General features: G+C 45.5%; 1 protein-coding gene across 1 annotated transcript in view; it reads right to left on the reverse strand.

Annotated features, from left to right (window-relative positions):
• The window catches only part of CLSTN2 (calsyntenin 2), a 398548-nt gene that overhangs the window by 206794 nt on the left and 175424 nt on the right, over nt 1-16330 (reverse strand). The gene's annotated exons all lie outside the window — the stretch shown is intronic.

Raw genomic sequence — 16330 nt, forward strand, 5'->3', positions numbered from 1 at the left:
GTTTTTCAAGTTCCCCAGGTGATGCTGGTGTGCAGCAGATTTAGAAGTCACTGACAAGGATGGTCCCCTCTGCTTTTAAGATTCTAAGAGGCTGGGGTGTCTGGGTGGCTCAGTCTGTTAAATGTCTGACTTCAGCTCGGGTCATGATCTCACGGTTTATGAGTTTGAGCCCCACGTCGGGCTCTGTGCTGACAGCTCGGAGCCTGGAGCCTGCTTCGGATTCTGTGTCTCCTCTCTCTGCCCTTCCCCAACTTGTGCTGTCTCTCTATGTCTCTCAACACATAAATAAATGTAAAAAAAAAATAAGAAAAAAAGATTCTAAGAAGAATTGATTAGCAAACTAAATCCCCATAATTCCTCTTCACAGATATCACTAATTCCGGTGTCCCTTCTGGTCTTCTTAATAACTTTGCCTTGGAGGAAGAGAGAGAGAGAGGGAGAGAGAGAAAATCCAATTCCTTATGGTACAGACAAGGTACTAACGTTTCAAGGGCCGCATTTAAACCTGGACTGCCTGCCTCAGACCCGCACCGAAAGCACCGCCCAGGAAGCAGATGCCGTGGTCCTGGTCATGCCCGCTGACACAGGGCAACTCCGCTAAGAGAGTCACTGCACAGAGTGACACATCCCTATTCTCTCCTAATAGAGCAGCATATGTGGGTCTGTGTCAGGCGGCCAGAACCCTCATCTCTGCCCCCCACCTCATTAGCTACAAGCCCATAAAGCCCGCCCCAATGTCTGCTTGGAGAAAGCAGACAAGCACGGTGCATATGAGATTAAGAGAGCAGCTGGCCAGGCTGAGGACAGGTAAGATGTGGCATCTGTGCACCGAGAACCTATGGGCCTGGAAGAGAATGGTCCACACTTGCCCCGTCTGTTCTATAAGATGCGTGTTCCCCCAGGTCTCAGGCAGGAAAAGCCCCTCAGGAACCACTTCCAGGCCTGGTGCAGCAAAAGGCGCTGGCTTTTTGTGCAGTTCTTAGGATCCTCCTCCAGCTCCCCGAATGAGAGCTCTCTGATGAGCTCATTTCACACAGCGCCTCAGAGTTCTGAGGGTGCTCTTAATAGAAAAGCCACCACTTACTGAGCACCCCCTAGGGGCCTAGAGTGGAATTCGACGTGTTAAGTGCTTGGCCACGTTTCATCCTTGCTGCCACCCTGGTGGAGATGTTATTAATCCTGCTTCATAGATGAGGCTCAGAGGCATTAAAATCCTTGCTGCATTGGCAGAGCTGGGACTTAAACCCACGCAGGAGCAGGGATGGCTACCAGAGGGCCTGTGGCAGTGTTAGGGATTCAGGGTTTAGTCTAAGAGCTGTGGGTCACAGACAGATCTGTGGCCCCAGGTTTGCCCTGCAAATAGATTCCTCCTCCAGCCAAAGTGTGGGCAAGGGAGTGGAGTGGTTGTATGTGGAGACCCATCACTAAGTGCCTGAGACACACAGGTAGCAGCCAGAGAAGTGGAAGGAGAGCCATGGTGATCATTCTTGCTACCCCTGAGGCCAGAGGATTAAAGACTATTTGACCAGAGCGACTGGATGGCTCAATTGGTTAAAGTGTCGACTCTTGGTTTCGGCTCAGGTCGTGATTTTGAGGTGTGTGGGTTTGAGCCCCGCGTTGAGCTCCATGCTGACAGTGTGGGGCCTGCTTGGGATTCTGGCTCTCTCCCTCTCTCTCTCTTCTCCTCCTCAAATTGCTCTCTCTCTCCAAATAAATAAATAAATAAACTTAAAAAAAAAAAAGACTAATTGACAATCATTTCCATGGAAACGGGAGGACATTTTATCAAAGTGTGGACCATGGACTCTGCATCAGAATCACTGCATGTGCTTTTAAAATTCACATTCCTGGGACTCGCCTCAGATTTGCTGAATCAGAAACTCTAGAGGAAAAGCCTAAAAATCTGTATCATCGAGAATTTGGGATTAAAAACTTGAGCTCTGAAGTCAGAGTGCCTGGGTTTTCATCCAAACTCTGTCACGGTTTGGGCACCTGGCTGGCTCAGTCGGTTGAGCGTCTGACTTCGGCTCAGGTCATGATCTGACAGTGCATGGGTTCGAGCCCTGCCTCGGGCTCTGTGCTGACAGCTCAGAGCCTGGAGCCTGCTTCAGATTCTGTGTCTCCCTCTTTCTCTGGCCCTACCCTGCTCACACTCTGTCTCTCTGTGTCGCTCTGAAAATTAAATAAACATTAAAAATAATAAAAAAGAAATAAACAAACTGTGTCACTGCAGTGAGTCTAGGAGAGTTTCCTGCTAGGTGTAAAACAGGTATTGTGCTGGTGTCCACCTCATGTGGATGTTCTGAGGGTTCAATGAGTTAACATGTATAAATCCTTTAAACTAGTTCCAGGCCAACAGCAAGAGCTCAATTAGTATCCAAGTGCTACTGAAAGGGAAAACGCAAACTAAAGGTCAGCCAGTAGAGGCTCAGGCTCCATTTCACCCTGGTAGAGATGCTTTCTTCATGGGGTCGCTCCAGGGCTCAGGAACTCAGATGGAGGGTGATTATATTCTCTACCTCAGGTGAGGCCATTCCCACAACCTGGGTGTACCGCCATTACCCGTGGCAGCCAACCTTTCCACTTCTCCCATGGAGCCCGGAAATTAAGGCAGCATTGTAGCTGCTATGGGTTGAATTGCTTTCTCCCCAAAGACGTTGAAGTCCTAACTCCTGGTGTCCGGGGATGTGATGATCAAGTTACAATGAGGTCATTAGGATGGGCCCCAATCCAACGTGACTGTGTCCTAGGTAAGAGGAGAAATTGGGACACAGAGGCAGACATGTACAAAGAGAAGATGATGTAAAGGCACAGGAAGAACACCATCTATAAGCCAACAAATGCCCGAAGTCCCCAGAAGCTCAGGGAGAGGATTAGAGCAAAAACAGCCCTTAGAAGGAACCAACCTTGCCAACACCTCGATTTCAGACTTTGAGCTTCCGGAACTGTGTGACAATGAAGTTCTGTTAAGTCAATTACACCAAGTGTTTTAAATGTGTTTGTGACAGCAGCCCTAGGAAATTAATACGTCTGTCAACATGGAATGGGCATTAACTGGCCTGTAGAACCAGAGAAGGAGAGCTGAATGGCCATTCCCAAGAAGTAAGCTCCAAATTCCTGAAATTTGGATCCTGGATCTGGCCTGCTAAGCACCAGCGAGGGCAAAAGCCCTTCTGGAGATAGTAATGTGGCTACTGAGAGGGAAGAGGCGGTTCTCAGTTATTCCCTCAGGTGTTCGTCTTCTGGGGGTGGGGAGGAGGGTGAGTGTTGTAAGGACCCCCCTTGCCTCTTCCTCGCCTGTGTAGACATGCAATTTGGTTCTTGATGACTGGGGTGTATCCAGCAGCCCCATTAGCCTGCTGCCCACTGAATGCTGATGATGGAAGCCTTTGGCGGCTGGTTTTCCGCAGCACAATTCACACAGGGCAGCAGCAAGTGGTTGCATGAAAGAAAACACAAAAGCCCCCCTGCCCTGGGACTTCAGCTTTTGGACATTAAAAGTAGTTGGCTTTCAGCAAGATCTCGGCATGTCTACACTGGCTCTGGTAGGCTGTGCACTTGGCACACGGTCAGTTCCCATCCCCGCCTTGGTTAGGTGCTGAGCAGTGGGGGAGCTGTGCCATCCTACGGGACTTGTCCATACTGCAGGGGATGCTGAGGAGGGGCCTGTATACAGGCAGATCCTGATAAACCAGAAAGAAGGAAGGCTAAGCTGGTCAGATGGCACTCCAGACCCTTCATGATTCCTCTCCAAATACAGTTCCATCTCATCTCTCTCACATTAGGCTCCAGAAATGCTGAACAATGGGTTGTTCCTGAGTTCAAATCCTGTCTCCACCATGTACCTGCTTTGTGAGCTTGGATATGACACTGAGCCTCAGTTTCCAACTCTGTAAAATGGGAGACTTGAGATAAAATGTTCAAAGGGCCTTTGCAGTGCTCAACACACAGTCGGCACTCATTGGTAGCTGTATCGATCATCTTTATCTCGTTCATCAATAACCAAATCCAATAGTACTCAATCTATAAATAACTGCTGGATGATGACAGAATTAGCAAAACAAACAGACAAACAGTAATTGACTCATTCGACCTAGCTTCGCAGTTGCTTCCCAGGTCCACCACTTTTACTGTAAGAGGGTAAAGAGGGGTTTTCTGGTCTAGTGTCTAGAAAACTTAGACTCTGATGTGGCCTGCCTGCAGCTTCTGTTCTGAGCAGGGGACCTGTTCTGATAGCAGTGAGGGTCAGAGGAAAGAGGCCATTCCCAGCGTCCCCCCACTTCACTCACTACACACACAGACACACACACGCACGCATACACGTACGTGCACACACACGGTCATAGTCAAGTGTCTTGCAAATTCACTTCTCCCCTCCTCTTGGAAGAACTAACTTGCTGAAACGCATGGCCCCCAAATTATAGGTGCGTGATTGGATTACTACCAGTGGTACAGAACTCAGCAGCCACCTGAAAAGACTTCTGTAAGTAATTGTATTCCCCCTCCTGTCTTTGTTACAATAATGTAATATAAAATAATGATAATCAGTCAGAAATGCAGTCTCTAAGTACTGCAATCTAATTTTTCCTGTCTCTAACTGTCTTCAAGATTCTGGCTGTCTCAGTCAGGGGTGCCAGACTGTAGGCTGCTTTCTTTGAGCACTGTGGTCCCAGGGAGGAAGGGAGGATCTTCCGTATCGGGGATGCACGGAGTCCTTTGACTCCTGTCAGAGAAAAGCCAAGTCAAGTCTCACACGGGGCTTTCTTTTTCCTTCCACATCCTCTGAACAAGGGCACACGGCTTGAGTTCCCTTGATAACTTCCTCCCCACCTGCTGTCTGCCATAATTGATTTTTTGTAAGAGTTAGAAGGTTAGAAGTATCTATTTCCTTACTACAATCCTAATAACATATGATCCCTAAAAGATGAGTGCTCCTGTGCCTTGGTCCATTTCCTGCCATAGCCACCAAATGGATCACCAGGTCCAAAGGTGACCAGACACAGGCTGCCTGCCCCACACTTGGATTTTAATCAAGACCAGGATGCAACTTACTCTCTACAGAGGAAGACAGAATAAGCTTTTCCTCATTAGAGGGCAAATAATCCTCAGCCTTGGATTCTTTAGAGTCCTCACAAGGCAACCTTCGGCCAAAGAAATGTCTGGTTGGGGTAAGGGGCCACTTACTCCTTTAAGAAGCCCCTGTGACCACTCTGTTGGAGTTTATACCCTCCTGGATATAACCAGCTACCATGGAGACTCAGGCCCTGCTCCTGCCTGCCCTAGAGGTGGCGACAAGTAGTAACATGGACAACATACTCCTGAGGCTCTGGAGCAAAGAAAAGGTGAATTTCCAAGCGCAGCTTTTCAGACTGGTGGCCTGGCTTTAAGCTTGCTTGCAGGAGTCCATCACTGTACCTTCTGCCAGTTGACATTCAACTCAAACTTCAGGCTCCTCTCCCCTTCCCCTTCTGCAAATTCCTTACCCAACCTGCAAAAGTCCTAAATGACACTTCCTCTGAGAACCTTTCTGGATTTCTCTAGATGACTTAGCAATCCTTTTCTTAGCCTCGCATGGAGCATCCCCTCATTCTGTAACTGATTAGGACACACGGCAATTGTTTTCTTTCATGGGCCTCCCCATGTGGCTCTGAGGTGGCCTAAGGCAGGGGCCCTGTCCTTCCATTTGTGTCTCCACAGCCCAGGGCAGGGCTTGGCACAGAGCAGGTCTTTAGCAAATGTTGTTGTGTGCTCACTGCATGAACATGGAATAGTAAAGGCACAAGTAACAGAGAGCAGAAACTTTCAGCCAGGCGGTGATCAATGAGACCACCAGGCTGTTCTTTCATTTTAATGTTTTAGAGCTGCCACACTTCCTTTGTTTATTCAGGTCACATCCAGGAAAGTGAGTCATTTCTCAGTGGCTGGGGTGGATGACTGGTTTAGCTCATTCTAGAAAGCCTTTCTGTAATGGATGATAAGCAATGACTTTATGATAATGCTTCCTCCCTTCGGGACAACATTTGCATGTTTCTCCCAATGCACCTTTATATGCAATGTCTCAATCAGGGTGGGATACGCCCCCAGGAAAAAGAGCATCTTCATTTTGCAGATGAGGAAACTGAGGCCCAAGAAGTTAAGCAGCTGGACTGAAGGTCACATAGTGAGCTAAGATAAAGCTGAAATGAGGCTTCTATCCCTGCCTCTTTTTGTTGTATTTTCCACGACACCAGCCTTCCCCTCCTTGATCAAACTGACATAGCCAGATGTAAAACCCAGGTGTCATTTTTTTTATCTGGTCTGCTTATAACAATCTCAACAGCAGGCTGTATGTGGAGCTGCAAGTATTTCTGGGGCTGGTATTTCTGCCCTAACAACTGTCTAGAGGGCCTGGTCTGGTGACCTCACCAACCATACCTCTGATTATAATTTCAGGCTTTCTTTGTGTTTCCCTCAGTAATACCCACTCATAATGAAATTTCAAGTTGACTCAGCAAAAAACTTTGTTGTATGTCTCCTCTCTGCCTAATACTGTTTTTTGCTGTGATGAAACCGGGCAGTGGGGATGAGATACATAGTGTGGCAGGGGTCCAGAGCAGTGGCAGAGAATTTCACTGGGATGATGAGGCAAGGGACTGGATAGTGACAAAGAGGAGACAGGGACAATGAGGGTAAAATTATAGTCAGACCATGGAGACAGGGACTCTGGGCAAAGCTTGCACACCCTGCCAAGGCATTTGGGCTTTATTTTCTAGATAGTGGGGAACTATGGAATCATGGAATCATATAATGTTAGAGCTGAGAGGACTTTCACAAATGATCTGGTCCATCCATCTGTATGATAGATGGGCAAACTGAGGCCCGGCAAGGGAATGCCACTTGCTAACAGTCACATGGTGAATTACTGGCAAAGGAAGTGCACAATCAGAGCTCTGACTCAGAAGGTCATCACTGGTGGAGGCATGGAAATGGATTAATCTGTAAAGAGATGGATGAGGTAGATGATACTGATATACCTTGGCCCAGATCTCATGCATTTACAGAAAGGGAGTCAGAGAGATGTGGAAACAGACCCCTAAAGGAGGAGCCAGTAGGGAGGAATGGGCCAACATCCAGCGAGCTCCATCTGGGGTCACCTTCAGAGTCAGACTCAGTGGCAGGCACTCCATATCGTCCCCTTTACTTGTCCTAACAGCCTAGTGAGTGAACGAACCCTCCTGGGAAGGAAATTAGTGATTCGGAGAAGTTTGATAACTTGTCTGAGCCTGAGCCTGGCTTTGAATACAGGTCAGTAAGACACAAAGATCCCAAGCTCTTTCTTCTCAACTAAGCCTCCCTATATTTTATAAGATCCTGCAAAGATCTTGAGCAAACAAACAGGGATGGAACCCCTCCCTCCAGCCCACTGCCTCCTTCTCCTCTTGTTGCTCCTGTCTCATGTCTGGTCTAGAGGAAGGGCAAAGGGATCCTTCATGTACACTTTCTCGCCAGAAAAGACAAGAAAATCCTCCTGGGAGATATGCAGACCAGCAAACCCAGTGTTTACCATGTGAAAGGGAAATGGGTTGGCAGAGGCAATCACAGACTTTGATCTTCTTTATTGACTCAGCAACTTTCATGTTGAGAAGATCAAGTCTGTATCGATGACATTTCTCATCCATTCATTACAGCCAAACATTCATCCCAGCCCAATGGACCCTCACTCTATGTGCTTTCTATTCAGAAATGCAAGCAGATTTGGCAGAAAAAAAATCAGTTGAATTTCTTACTGTTTACAGAACATAAGCAAGAGCAAAGCAAAGAGGCGGGCCTCTTTGCTTTCTGTAGGGTTCAGTAAATGTACCTTGATGGTGCTTATAATCAACATGGAATTCTATGGTTCCACGGCTCCCCACTGTTGGCTTACCTTTAACCCAGCCCAGCCTTACCTCTCCCTTTTCCAATCCCACAACACTGAACAATCTAGTGTCCCCTGTGGACATTTCTTGTCTCCTTGTCCTTGAACCTGCCATTCTCTCTTGGAATGCCCTCCATGTCTCCCACCCTCTACCTTTACCTAGCATTAAGACAGTTCAGGTTACCTGTCTGCTTTGGCCCCAGGGCCACGAGCTTTCCTCTACCATTGCACTGATCACTGTTCTCTCTCTATCTGCTTTTTTGTCCTTCCCCAGGACAGGGGTTGGATTGATTCATATCTGCCAGACCCAGAGCCAAGTACGTTATTGGAAAACAGTGAACACATTCTTGAAGAATAAACGTATAAATAAATGAACAAATGGACAAATCCAAAGAAGTACTATAGTGGCACAAGTGAGCTTGCAAGCTTACTAGAATGAGTGGGGATCCAATGAACAAATGCTGGAGAACACAGGTGTACCTCTGGGAGAAGAAGGAAGGAAGGGGTCAGCATTAACCAAGGGCACATGCAGAAATGAAAATGTCATATGGGGCATGAGAGAGAGACTGTCTGGCTACAGTGTTAGGTTTGTGGATAAAAGTAATCAAACACAGGGAAGAGCCCCCCCCCCCCTCCCAGTGAGGGGTCTGAGGACCACAGTTAGCCTGTAAGACACCTTTGTGTGAACTGGAAGAAGGTGTACCCCATTTGTGCCGATGTCAGACTGAAGCCACATGACCTGGAAAATGATCAGTAACTTTGTGCTAAGAAACAAGAGCCTTTTATTTTGGTGGGTACAGCCTAGAACTTGAGGGTGTGGCCTGGTGAGCAGAACGAGTGCCGAATTTCAAACTGCTGCATGAGATGCCATTGTGCAATGCCTGACCTGCATAACTGTATGCGGTAGCCTCACTGTGACAGGCCAGGTAAGATGTATGTAGAACCAGAAGCACAACTGAAGCCAAATTCTTTTCACAGAACTTGACTTCTAGGGGTATTCAGCCTATTTGTCAGTTCTCAAGCCTCAAAGTTCACCTTCCCCTTCCAGAAACCCTCCCCATGCTGTGAGCCTGTGTCCTGACATGAGTCCCCCTGAAAGCAGAGCCTAGCATGAGAACTTGGGCCAGGTAAACTTGGGAGGTGTCTCAGGAAGGCAGAGTAATGGGGCAAGGAAAACAAGACAAGGAAGTATGGAAAGGTACAGAATTGGGCTAGTTATAGCTGTGGACGAACTGAAGCTTGATCCATCTGGGGACCATTTGAGGAAACATGTAGAATGCACATCAAAATGCACATCCTTTGCCTCTCCATAGGATGAGCAGCCAGGATATTTATTGACCACCACCATCCTCTGTCTCCCATTAGTTGGGAGGTGTCGCTGGGAGCATGACCTATCTCACACTTCTGAGCAGCACGTGAGTATGAGGTGAGTGGGGTCCAGTGGATGTGGGATTCTGATGGCATGCCCTCAACTGTGCACTGTGACGACACTGAAAGCAGGTAGGCTGAGGGGGAAGGATGTGGGGCACAGAAAGCATCTGCCGCAGCCTATCCTTAGATAAAATCTCACATTGGGAAGCCTCTCTTAGCTTGAGGTTTTGGGAAGAGGAACAGCCCCTCTGGCTCTCTCCCTGGGGAGGCCCAAAATGTTGGATGAAGATTTGGCCCACTGCCATTCATTCCCTGGGGTAGTTAGCTTCAAGGGACCCTAAGAAAGACAGCCTCCAGTCATGAGAAATAGAGGTGTAAACACTGCACCCACAGTGTGCGGCTGCCAGGCTGGGTACTCAGGGCCATTACTTCCTGAACAGGGGAAGAAAAAGGCATCAGCTTGGCTCTGGCTCTTGAGTAACACTGAATTACTTACTTTTAATATTTTATGGCAGGCGTAGTGATATCAGCTGCATTCTTCAGCATCCATTAGAAATGAAGGAACATTTATATTTCAGTGGCACCCAGCCATAGATTCCCATGCCTACTTTGCTGAGGCCATGCTGTGAATACAGGAAGTAGAGGAGAGGCCATCGATCAGAGCTTGGATCTTAACCCCATAAATATGGCCTGAAGTGCTTATGCCTATAAAATCAAAGGGAAGGGGAAGAATTTCTTTTTCAATTCCAGGTGCACTTGGCATAGGAGATGGATGTAGAAGGAGTCACCTACCGGGGTGCTGGACAGCAGACCCCAGGACCAGCCACTCCTGCCATATCAGGCACCAAGTCATCAAGTCGGAGGATACAGAAGACACCTCACACCCATTAGGATGGCCACAATCAAAACCCCCCAAACTTAGAGAATAATAAGTGCCGTGAGGATACGGAGAAATTGGAGCCCTTATGCACCGCTGGTGGGAACGTAAAATAGTGGAGCTCCTAATGGAAACAGGATGGAGGCTCCTCAAAAAATTAAAAATAGAATAAGCATGTGATCCAGCCATTCCACTTCTGGGTATATATCAAAAATCATTGGAAGCAGGGACTCAAAGAGATATTTGTATATTCATGTTCACTGCAGCATTATTCACAATAGCCAAAAAGGTAGAAGTAACCCCAAGTGTTTGTCAATACATGAGATAATTTGAAAATGTGATATATACATACAATGGAATATTATTCTGCCTCAAAAAGGAAGGGGATTCTGACACACGCTATAACACGAATAAACCTTGGGGATGTTATGTTAAGTGAAATAAGCCGGTCACAAAAAAACCATAACTGTATGATTACACTTACATGAGGTACCTAGAGTAGTCAAATTCATAGATGTGGAAAGTAAAATAGTGGCCGCCAAGGGCTGGGGGGAGGGGAATGGGGAGTTACTGTTTAGTGGGTACAGTTTCAGTTTCGGATGATGGAGACGTTATGGAGACAGATAGTGTGATGGTTGCACAGCAGTGTGAACATACTTAATACCACTTAATTGTACACTTGAAAGTGGTTAAAGATGGTAAATATTATGGTAGGAATATTTTGCTACAGTTACAAATTTTTAAAAAAAGGATATAGAAGATAGGAGGCCTTACAGATAACCTACCCCAACCCACTGATAATACAAATGGGGGAAACTGAGGCCCAAAGAGCAAAAGTATCTTGATTAAATCACACACCAAATTGATAGAGGCATGGAGGAACCAAGACTAGAATTTAGATCCTGACTCTCAGTCCGGTGCTCTTTTAACAATCCATATTAACTCACTTCATTACCAAACATGGGGCAAAGCGTCAATGAGAAATTTGTGCAACACTGCATACCAGGCACTGTTCTAAGGTCGTTATACATCCTAGCCTACTGAACGTTCACAACAACCCTGCAAGGAAAGAACTACTATTATTTTAATTTTACACATGAGGAAACCGAGGCAGGGAGAAGTTATACGACTTGCCCAAAGTCACCCAGTGACAGAGCTATGGTTTGAATCTAGACTGTATGAATCCAGAGTCCATGGTTGTAACCACTCTACTATACTGCTTCTCATCAGGAGTCTCCATATTCCCATGTTTGTAGCCTCCCTGACTACAAACAGTCTAAAGAATTGCACAGTGAGGAAATGTCTCCATTCTCTTCTATACATCGTGTATGTGCTGAGCTTTGGAGAGTTTCTAGCTTGGGAAAAGTTGGGAAAAACAGAGGAGAACCATGGGAAGATAGCTAACATATGATCCCCTTAAATCTGACCCCTCCAAATACCAGGCATTTATAATCCAATAAGAAGGAAGAGCTCTGTGTGGACTGGGAAGTTCAGTGAAACTTCTCTGCGGAGAGCGGGTCTGCCTTGAGTTTTGACAAACGAACAGGGCTTGGCTAAAGGGGATGGTCTATGTGCTAATGATCTGGTGTATGGTCCCATCCTGGGAACTTGGGGGAAGATCAAAACACACATCCCATGTATTTACTTTCCAGGATGCCAGGAAATGTCTGTCTTCACCGGTTAGGTTGGGAATAGGATCCAGCTCCTGAAACTTTCATGCCTGGGTTAGAGAAGACTCCGAGTTTCTTTCTGAAGAAGTTACAACAGAAGCAAGGCTAGTGTGAGGGGAATGAGTATCCAGAAAAATTGATAAGCCATCTTCCTGCAATTCCCAAGTGCTTCTGGGACCCCCTCAGAGTACTGGAATTGAAATACAATTGACCTGAGGTACTGGGACTCCGGGTATCCTGCCCCCACGGGTTAGCTTTCAACTAGTTTACATGCTGTGTTTCTACATATAATTTCATTAAACAAATGGGTCTGTTACTAAATATGCTTGAAAGCTACAGTATGAAATTAACATGCTAAACTAAATTCTTCAGATCCCACAGTATTATATGGATTGGCCAGTAAGCTGACATTAATTGAGTGCATGGTACTAATTTCAATTAATTCCCACAAAATCACTAGGAGATCAGTTTTACAGATATGCCCACTTCATAGATGAGGTTCATCAAGGTGAAGTGACTTGCTCAAGATGGCTTGGCTGTTTGTCAGTGGAGTCAGTACATGAACAGAGAGCTGTCTGACCCAGAAGCCTGTATTCTCTTGAGTAGAGCAGGCAGTATGTCCAGAGTTTTCCCCCAACTCCATTTCCTAAAGTTTGAGGCCAAGTATGAGGGAAATCTGGCTAGTAGAACTCAGGAGACCTTAAACCCCAAACTTGAGACTAGGAGCACATGGACCTTACGTGAGTACAAGGAGGCTCTGGGTCCTTCTTGTGCATGAAGGCACTTCAAAAAACTTAACCTGTTGCTGGGACAACAGGGGCAGGTTTTGAGTGTTTAGGGTTATCCCCCCTGTCGCTCTCCCTCGGGAGGACAGGATGATGGCTATGTTGTGAAAGGCAGTAGGGGCATTTGTTACCATAGTGCATGGTAGAGCGTCAAACTTTGAATGGCTGCTAGTAAGCCTGGCTTCAATTCTAATGATTTGGTTTTCTCCATAAAATGAACCCTGGTTCATTCGGGGTTGAGATAATATAGACTCATCCTCTGTCTTCTGTGTGCTTTCTGACCTGTTTGCCAAGAGCTACACACACAATCACTTTAATGAGGTGTTATTTTTTTTTTTCTATGCAATAGATAATCTTATTTGATTGCATTTTTAGTTATTCCTCAGGGCAAATACTTTGTATTAATCTTAGCAATGACAGATAAAAGGTCATGTATAAAATATTTCACATCCAGAGAGTCGACCTTTCACTCTTAAAATTGATGTCTAAAGCAAATACGGTCATGGAAAGCACTTTGGGAAAATGTCACACCAAATTGCACAGGTCAATGAGAGAGTTTTGTCTGAAGGTACAGAGGTAGATTCTAATGAGGCCCCACTCTTTCATTCCTTTGGTCCCTCATAATTGGTACAATGTCACAGTGTTTAGTTCCACGGGCAGCACCATGGCAAATCCTGCTTGGATGGAGGGGTCATCTGGGCAGAAAGGGTGGTAGCTTTTGGAGACTTCTGTCTCTTAGGCTCTTGAGTCCTCGAGAGGAATCTGGCTTGGAGGAGTAAGCCATGGCCTTGAATCTCCCATGTGCCCTGTATTAACATGCAAACTTCCAACTTCCTTAACTAATCAGAGTAGATTTTCTTCTGAAAATGAGGAAAAGCAAGACGATAAAATGATACCATGTATGGGAAATGCTCAACACATTCTTCCCAGGGAAGAATCAGGCAATTCACAGCCTTGCATAATCATAATACCCAACAGGAACATGATCTCTGGAAGCTTCAGGCACAACACGTACAGCATTGTGAAGATTTTGCCTTTTGGGGCCTACTTCTTGCTTTGCTTCCCTGACTTCACACCAAGAAGGCTTCCCTACTGGCAGCGAACTACTAAGCCATGAGACACTCTGGCAGTGGCAGAAAGCTTTTTCCCCCAGGGAGAAGGTATTGTTTCAGGACTCTTAAGAAACTAGGGACTATTCAAAGCTTAAAGGAGTAAAGCCATAATGGTAGTGTTTCAGATACAGCACCTAGTAGTGGGGGAGAGTTTGGATGTGATGTGCGGAGGGTGGAATTCTGTTTATCACAATGACTTAAAATGGTACTTCTTGCTTGTGGCTAACACTTTACTGTGGGGTAGGACTGCAAGGAGAAAAAGTACACATTTGGCTTCTTAAAACTTGATTCAGTATCAAGTCGTGGGCAAGGTACTCGGGGAATGGGGTTTTTCACCAGCAACCCACCCACGGTGAAGCAAACTTCATCGTCCACTTACCCCTCAAGCTGGCCCCCGGTAACCCCATCGCCTGCTTTCTGATCTACCTCATCAAACTTCTTGTCTTAGAGGCAGCTTTGGCTCTTTAATCTCTTTGTAATCAAAATAAATCTCTTCATAAGGATGCATGCCAATCCTCTTTGATTTGTCACAGACATTAACTGTGGTTTCTCAAGTTTTTAGCGTTTTCTTGACACATCTGTAGTCCCAGAAGTGTCCCCTAACCCACATTTCTGTGGGCACCACCACCCTAGTATCACTCTTAGTTTATATAACCTGTTCTCAGGGCAAGAGGTCCTGTCCCTCATCTCTCATTTGTTTCGATAAACCTGTTAAAAATGCATGAGATGCAGACGCTTTCCCCACACAGTCTGAGTTGCTTTTTCACATTGATTTGGATAGAAGAGAATGATATAAATATACATGCAGATCTATGCCAAGAGGGCATTCTCCGTGGTCAGGCTAGCCACCATTATTTTTTAAATTGTTTTTCTCCCTGTTAAAAGACTAAACATGTGAATCATAGAAATTCTGGAACACTGTAGGGAAAGAAAAAGAGGCCCAATCAATTGGGCTTGCACAACCCTCGAAAAACCACTGTCAACATTTTGGTATGGTTTCTTCTAGCATGTTTTTTCCCCTACACATAATTTTGTTTTCTACATATGTTTGCTTTCCTTAGTGGAAATAATGTGGTGTATATGTATTTTTATTTTACTCACTCAACATTTTATAGGATTTTTATATGTCATCTGAAACTCATTTTTAATACTGCATAGAGGAGTACCTTATTGATTATTCAACCGTGCTTCTACTGTTAGACAAGTGTGTCCTTTTCTTTCTTGCTTTTAGAAATTATACCACAGATAACTTTCTACACAAAGGATAAATATTGCTAAACATGATAATTTTTAAATAACTCAGTGCTTAACTGTTTTTAATGAGTAGTAACACTTTAGTGTTGCCTAATGTGTGCATATACTTTTCCAGGTGGTGTGGGAGAGATATGACAATGCAAGATCACGTCCCAACTCCTTCAGCCTTATTTGAAGAGGCGTGGTAGATACGTCAATCTGGCTGCCCCTCTGAGATCTGCCCATTTTCCTTACTGGTGGATTTCCTTGTCTATGAATATCAGGAAGGCATCGTTCCTGGCCTGTGAACATTGTTGGGTGGGGATGTGAGGCTGGACCACCTTGTGAGAAAAGCAAGGGACTGGTCTTAGGACAGAAGCCAACACTGACACCTGGCTCCTTGGTGAAGTCCTTGAGCTGCCATTCAACTCATCCTGGTGCTGTCCTGGCACCAACCTTCTTATTACAGGATAAAGCCATATTCCTCCTTGTTTCTTCTGGTTGTGCTGGACTTGTAACTAATTATAGCTGAAAGCATCCCAACTGATAAAGTAAAACAAACACATTTCATAAAAATGGCAACCACTCATGAAGTTGTTACAGATTTTATCTTTAATTGAACAGCAATTGCCCTCAATGAACAAATGAAAAGACTGAATATCAGAGAAGCTACACAACTTGCCCCAGATCCATATAGGCGTGTGAGTCGGGAGCCTCCCTGATGCATAGATTAGAGAAGTGAAGAGTGTCAAGCATACTGTCCATGAGGGTGAAGAGGGTAGCATCCTTAGTTTTTGCACCATTTGTTTAAATGTGCATATGTGGAGCTCACTGCTTTATAAAATCTTTTTACATCTATTCATTTATTTTATCTGTTCCCAGATACCTTGTAGAAGAGGGGACAGGTCCAAGAAATTTAAGTGCTCTGTCCCAAGGCACAATGCTAGCTGGTGTCAGAGACTGAACTGGAATCTAGTTTCCCTGAGCAGTGATGCAGACCTTCCTCCAATGGATCCCACTACTGAGGAAGTCTGCTCAGGGAGAGAACCCCCTCCTCATCCCTGGCGTTCTCCAGTTAGACCCCACCATTCAATGTTTTTATTTTCTCTAGCACAGCATCTACCCTGTGGCGCTGTTAACAAATATAATACATCAGAGAAAGACTTACAAATATTTATGGCTGTAATAACTTCCCACCCAAAACAGGGGCATGGATCAGATCATTAGAGAAAATCAACTCAGCATGAGGTATGCTTTTTATTTCTCTCTTAGATTTTAATTCACAGAATGTATGTGATTTTCTGGGAGTGAGAAACTTCCACTTAGGGAAACAGGATTTTGCATGACAGGGATGCTGATTTGCAAATAGGGAGTTTATTTTTTGATTC

This window comes from Panthera leo, chromosome C2, assembly GCF_018350215.1.
Source record: "Panthera leo isolate Ple1 chromosome C2, P.leo_Ple1_pat1.1, whole genome shotgun sequence".
Classification (NCBI taxonomy): domain Eukaryota; kingdom Metazoa; phylum Chordata; class Mammalia; order Carnivora; family Felidae; genus Panthera; species Panthera leo.